This window comes from Pteropus medius, unplaced genomic scaffold (genome assembly GCF_902729225.1).
Source record: "Pteropus medius unplaced genomic scaffold, Ma_sr-lr_union100, whole genome shotgun sequence".
In the NCBI taxonomy this organism is placed as follows: Eukaryota; Metazoa; Chordata; class Mammalia; order Chiroptera; family Pteropodidae; genus Pteropus; species Pteropus medius.
The window spans coordinates 20,168,062-20,175,185 of NW_024352785.1; the positions used below are offsets into that span (position 1 = coordinate 20,168,062).

At 35.2% G+C, this 7,124-nt stretch overlaps 1 pseudogene; it reads left to right on the top strand.

Annotated features, from left to right (window-relative positions):
• The first annotated feature begins 5,494 nt into the window (after nt 1-5,494).
• On the top strand, nt 5,495-6,885 carry LOC120590772 (elongation factor 1-alpha 1-like; annotated as a pseudogene).
• The last annotated feature ends 239 nt before the right edge of the window (nt 6,886-7,124 follow it).

Consider the following 7,124-nt stretch of genomic DNA (forward strand, 5'->3'; position numbering starts at 1 on the left):
TTCTGCAGCTGGAGTCCAGAACAAACTAGCTCTACCTAATTGCAATATCAGTTTAAGATCCCAGCACTGGTGGTTTTTAGTTTTTGAGGAACTGTTTTTAAGACATGCTTTAGTACCAGTGCTCTTGATTGCACTGAAGACACCATTATAAGGAAAACCATGGACATGGAGGACTCAGTGTTGCGAAGTAATTCTGTAGAGTCAGACAAAATTTGGAGATTGATTCTGATTTGGAGAAATTTGTTTTATTTCCTGTCTACATGTGTGAGAGTGAAACATGACAAAAATATCCGCCTATTTAAGGATTATTTCAATATGTTCAAATTAAATTTGGGGTGATAAGAAAGCACTCTTTCTCAATTTAATCAGCAGAGATTTTTTTTTTCTTGTTACAATTAATGTCTTAGATTCGATGAAATATGGAATATATAAGCTTTGATGAATGAATGAATGATAACCCAAATTCACATTTAAGGAAATACAAATGACACTTAAAAATATTAATAGATGTTAATGGTTTTCATAATTTTGAAAATAAAAATTAAAACATGAAATGCCATTTCACCTATCAGATTCACCAAAGATAAAATCTAGTGTGAATGAGGGAACCTGTAACAGACATTCTATACAATGTTGATTGTGGATTAAACTCTTTTCAGGGACAAATTGATGTCCTTAAAAGAAAATTTTATGAGGTCTATGAAAATTTAAAACCATAGACTTTGACCAGCAATTCAACATTTGCAAATTTATCCTATATCTATTCATATACATGTACAAATATAACCCCAGAATGAGGGTCCCTGCATTATTTTTTATTGTAAAGACCAAAAAACAATTTTAGTGTTAATGACTAGTCAAATAAATAATGACTAGTCAAATAAATGCTGGGATATTAAATCAATATACTATTATCTAGTCCCTTAAAGTGAAGCAGATGTTTATGTGTTAACAAAAAAAAATCTCCAAAACATATTTTTAGCAAAAAGAAACTAGGTTCAATATAATACCTATGCATATATAAAGTATACTTCTATTTGTGGCAAAAACAAACCAAATATATATATACATACAAACATACAAAATCTTAGAAGTAACTTGTTTTTCAATCAACGCACTAATTCAAAAAAAGACTAGATAAAAAGGTCATGTGATATTTTGCACTTTTAGGTAAGTAGCCTCAGGCAGCTCTTGGTACATATACACAGTGACTCTTTATGGTTAAGCCGACATCCATTTACCTTGACCCTATTGAACAACTTTTGTTTCTTTAGTGTGTATGTACATCAGTGGGGGAAATAAATCCCACTCCATACCCTTGCATCTGCTTTGTCTATTTCAGCCTAAGGTGACTGCTATTCTCAGTGCTCCTACAGTTTTATAGATATGTCCTGTTGAAAGATGCAGTTCTGGTTTCCCGGTTTTGTTTTGTTTTTCTCTCTGCATGAGCTGCTCTCTTCGCTTATTCATATGTCATGGAGTTTCACCCATTAATAAACATTTCTATTCTTTGGCCTCCCTATGCTCCCAAACATGCTGCTGTTAGGGATTACAGAAGAAAGCAATGTTGTTACTGTGGCTAGAATTTGTCCTTTCTGGTGATTGTTAGGACAGGCACTATTATTTTTGTGCTTCCCGAGGTTGAATGATTTATGAGTGAACTACTTAATTTTTGGAGCACCTGACATTTTTGACCTCTCATCCATCAACCCTTTGGAATTACTTTGTTTGGTTGAAATACGGCTTCATTCCACTGCAGATATTTTCAGTTTTCCTGGTCATAGGAAATACTGTCCTGGGTTTACCCTCAAGAGTTATCTAAGAGATAAACAGAAGGCCTTTGGAGGTAGGCACAACCATGACACTGCCAAGAACATTTGTGAAGAACAATGTCCCTATTGAAGTGCTTTGCTAGTATTAAATTCTTACACAACTTATTTTTTATATACATTTTTTCTTTTGTAGTAATGGTAAAACCAAAAATATCCTAGAATTACCTTATCTTCTTTAGAAAGAAATAAAGTTGCACTTTAAAAAAAACCCAAACAGAGAAAAAATTTTGCTATTGTCATGGATATATCATTAAGGTGGCTTTGTAGGACACTAATAGTTGTCCTGTATTTAGCTAAAAGAATTTCAAAACTTCAATTTACAATGGAAACCATTTTTGTCCTAACACTCTAAGATAGACTACTTCCTTCCTTCACAGCATTGATGATAAATGCAAGATAGTTAAACTTCGGCAATCTTTGTAATATTCTAACAGTGAAATTGGTAAATGGATCAGAGCTTATCAGTACTTAAGGATAATAAGAAATCTTGGTTATCCAGTATGTGATTACTGAGAAAAAGCCTTTTGTGTCTACATTTGTTCTATTTAACTATAAACTTAAGGGTTAATTAGACTGTCTGTGATTTGACATCTGGACACATATTTATTGTTTTTCTTCTTAACACTGTCAGGATTGTATCTCTGGCCTTGCAGCTTAATGCAGAAAGAGGATATGACACACTAAGAGTTCATCATCATAAGTCGATGCTAGGGTGAAACAGCTGTTCTCTTTAAACTGAGTTAGAGGTCAGGCTTTGTAATTGGGCCTGTTTGGAGATGTGCTCCCTGGTGACCAGAAATAGGTGCCAAAATAATCACCTTGTCCCAAGCAAGATTTAGGATAACATTCAAAGAACAAATTTCAGAGAGTTTATTTTACCTAATAGTTTTCTAAAACAAGAAAAGATTATTTTTCTTTCTGTTATATAATCTATAATTGTCTCTTATGTAAGACATATTAAGGTGTTAACATTGTGTTCTCTTCACTTCCTTGTGTCCTTCTCAATTGCTGAAAACCTCTTCCATATTGTGACACGTAAGACAAATCACATCTCTAAAGTTCGAGCCAGTAGAACTCTAGAAATTACTCTGTTTTAATTGCAGATCTGATGCTTGTCTTCTGGACTTTGATATCGTCAATGAAATAACACAATGAAAACTTTGAAGAGTTTTAAAAATATTCAAAGTTGCCTAAGCCATTAATTTCAGAGCTTCAGAGCCCCTGTCTGAATTTCCCATATAGACAAACTAGAGTGAATTATACCAGTTACTTTTAATTCGAGTGCAATTTAGGCACAAATTTATATATCTATATCTCTATATCTCTATATCTATAGATATATATGTATAGATACATAGATATATAGATATATATGTTCTTATAGAGAATGCCTCCACATTGGCCAAACACAATTATTGTTGAAATAACTTATGCACTCAGGTATCTATAGTATTTAAATAAAACGTTACTATTGTGCATTATTATTGATTTGGGAAGAGGAACACATGGGCAAATTTCTGTATCTGTTATCCCACAGGGTAGTGAACTGGTAAATTATATAAACAATTTTTTAACGCTTTATGCTTACAGAGTAGTAGTACAATTTGATTCTTTGAGGTGGCTAAAATGAATTTAAAGGAACTTAACTGAGTTTTGATTTTAAGGGCATACTTATCAATGGAGATAACAGTCCTCCTAACTTTTCATTCAAGGTTCATGATGCTAAGCTGTTTTCTAATAAGATATGACCCATAAATAGTATGTGCATCTTGGTTTGCCTGGTAACACCTGTTGTTCTACCATAATTATTCATAATTCCTTCTTTCAGTCTCTCAAATGTGGATAACAAATTATATAGTCACACTATCCATAAACAATCCAGACAACTTTAATAAAACTGTAGTTTGCTTCTATAATTCAATACTTCAAGAAATTTAATTCTTTTGTATAGAAAATATATCTTCGCTTTTGTAGAACTTCCTAAGAGAATAATTTGTAGAAGATAATCTTTTTCTTGGGTAGGCTCATAAATTTATTTTTCCAGATGAGCTTCACTTTTAGTTTCTTAAGACTCTGTACACACCACAAAGCTAATCTACCCAACCTAAGATTGACACTCATATTTGTATTGCATTGTATTTTTATCTTAATTTGGAAAGATTGAAATCCTTATAGTCTTCTCATTCAGGAGCCTTTTTTTGCCTATTAGGTCTTGTGTTTTGTCTTTTAGTGAAGCTTTATAAATTTTTTTTGAACGGGTCTAGTTCATTTCTTATTGATCTTATTTCTAGGAACTTTATAATTTTTGATGCTACTATGAATGGAATTATTTTCCCCACTACATTTTCAAAGTGGTTATGACTAATGTAAAAAGAAAGCTATTGATTTCTTTTTGTTGAGTACAGATAGTTTGTCTCTGATTATCTTTTAGAGTTCTTATTAGTTCCTAGTCCAGTTCTTCCAATGTTCTAGGTTTGTAGTCAAATCATCTGTAAATAATGATGAATATTTTTTTTTCTAATTGTTGTTCTTGCTTTTTCTTTATGTAGTGACTAGAATCTCCAAATAATTTAATGATCATGGCAAATTTTGAATATTACTGTTATCTGGTGAATGCTTTGAATCAAAACTCAAGATATTCTTCAACTCAGAAAATTTTATTTTATTTTTATATTATTTCTTCCTCTAGTCTTTCTTTCTAGACCTCTTATCATTCAAATATTATGTCTCTTGGCCTTCCTCTTCTATCTCTACTTTATTTTCCATTTCTTTACTTTCTTCTTATGTTTTGGTTTGGTTCCCTGGAAGCCGAGCTTGAGACAGGGCCTCTTCTACTGGCACTTACTAAGGAACAGTTCTCAAAAGAAATCTGTAAGGAAATGAGCAAAGCTGAATAAGACAGGGGAAGAAGTGAGGCAAAGATAAAGGTTCAACTGAAGCCTGGCCTTGGCTAATGTCATGGGGAACCCCATGTCTGAATGGTACCACAGAGGCACTGTCTTTGATGTGAGAGGGCCAGTTTTTGTGCCCCTTTGTCAGGCAATTTCTTGCTGGGAGCCATGCCTGGGAGTGATAACTCAGGCCAAAGTTAAATCACAGGAGAAGGGAGCAGCTGTGAATTGCTAGCAGTCAATACGTAAAGCAGCTAGAGAATGGGCACATTGGCCCAACACATCCAGATGAGACACTAAAATCATCTACAAAATATTCTACATTCAAGAATAATTTCTCAAGTAATTTCTTTAAAACTATATAAGGACAGTAATATAAACAACAAAATTTCCACCTTCTAAGAAATGTTACTACAAGTATTTGAAAAAAAAAAATTTTTTTGAAAAAACAAGCCTTCAGAGTCTTTTATTCTTTGCAGAATTTTCTTTGCTTTCTTCTAGCTTCTTTAAAATGCTTCTCTTTCACATTTATGTTCTCTAATTGTTCTTCATTTTCATTGGAAGGATATTCTCCTAGTCTTAAAGATATTAGTAATTTGTTGTCATTGTAAAGCATAAAAGTGGCAGCTTCTTTATTTCTTCTTCCTTAACATCGGTTAGAGCTTGTGTCATAGTAGAAACTCAGTGATCTTAAAATGATCTTACATTTTTGCAATGAGTTTGCCATCAGAACAAAGGTGTCGTGAAAACTACCACTAAATCTAAGCCAAAATGAGAAAGGAAAAGATTTATATCAACATCGTCATCACTGGACACGTAGATTCCGGTCAGTCTACCACAACTGGTCATCTGATCTACAAATGTGGTGGGATTGACAAAAGAACCATCCAAAAATTTGAGAAAGAGGCTGCTAAGATGGGAAGGGCTTCTTCAAGAATGCCTGGGTCTTGAATCAACTGAACACTGGAACGTCAGCATGATATCACCATTGATATCTCCCTGTGGAAATTCAAGACCAGCAAGTACTATGTTGATGGCCCATCAGTGATGCCCCAGGACACAGAGACTTTACCAAACACATGGATACAGGCACATCTTGGGCTAACCGTGCTGTCCTGACTGTTGCAACACTGCTGATGTTGGTGAATTTGAAGCTGGTATCTCCAAGAAAGAGAAGACCCATGAGCATGCCCTTCTGGTTCACACACTGGGTGTGAAACAACTGATTGTTGGTGTTAACAAGATGTATTTCACTGAGCCATCATATAGCTGGAAGAGATATAAGGAAATCATTAAAGAAGTTAGCACCTACATTAAGAAAATTGGCTACAACCCTGACACAGTAACACTTCTGTGAGTTTCTGAGTGGAATGGTGACAACATGCTGGAGCCAAGTGCTAACATGCCTTGGTTCAAAGGACGGAAAGTCACCTGTAAAGATTACAATGCCAGTGGAACCACACAGCTTGAAATTCTGGATTGCATTCTGCCACCAATTCGTCCAACTGACAAGCATTTGCATCTTCCATTCCAGGATGTCTAGAAAATTGGTGGTATTGGTACTGACACTGTGGGCCAAGTGGAGACTGGTGTTCTCAAACCTGGCATGGTGGTCACCTTTGTTCCAGTCAACAGAATGATGAAGGTAAAGTCTGTTGAAATGCACCATGAAGTTTTGAGTGAAGCTTTTCCTGGGGACAATGTGGGCTTCAACGTCAAGAATGTGTCTTGAAGACGTTCATCACAGCAGTGTGGCCGGTGACAGCAAAAATGACCCAATGGAAGCAGCTGGCTTCACAGCTCAGGGGATTATCCTGAACCATCCAGGCCAAGTTGGTATTGGATACGCACCTGTGCTAGATTTTCACACAGCTCACGCTGCTTGCAAATTTGCTGAGCTGAAGGAGAAGATTGATTATCGTCTGGGAAAAAGCTGGAAGATGGCCCAGTTTTTGAAATCTGGTGATGCTGCCATCGTTGATATGGTTCTTGGCAAGCCTATGTGTGTTGAGAGCTTCTCTGACTATCCTCCTTTGGGCCGTTTTGCTGTTCGTGACATGAGAACAACATTTGCTGTGGGTGTCATCAAAACGGTGGACAAGAAGACAACTGGAGCTGGCAAGGTCACCAAGTCTGTCCAGAAAGCTCAGAAGCCTAAATGAATATTATCCTCAATACCTGTCATCTCAGTCTTAATCAGTGGTGGAAGAAAGTCTCAGAACTGTGTGTCTCCATTGGCCATTTAAGTTTAATAGTAGAAGATTGGTTAATGATTACAACGCATCATAAAACCTTCAAAAGGAAAAGAGAATGTTTTATGGATCGTTTGGATTTTTTTGTATGTGTGGCAGTTTTTTAGGTTATTATTTTTTTACATCAGTACTTTTTAATGGAAAAAATG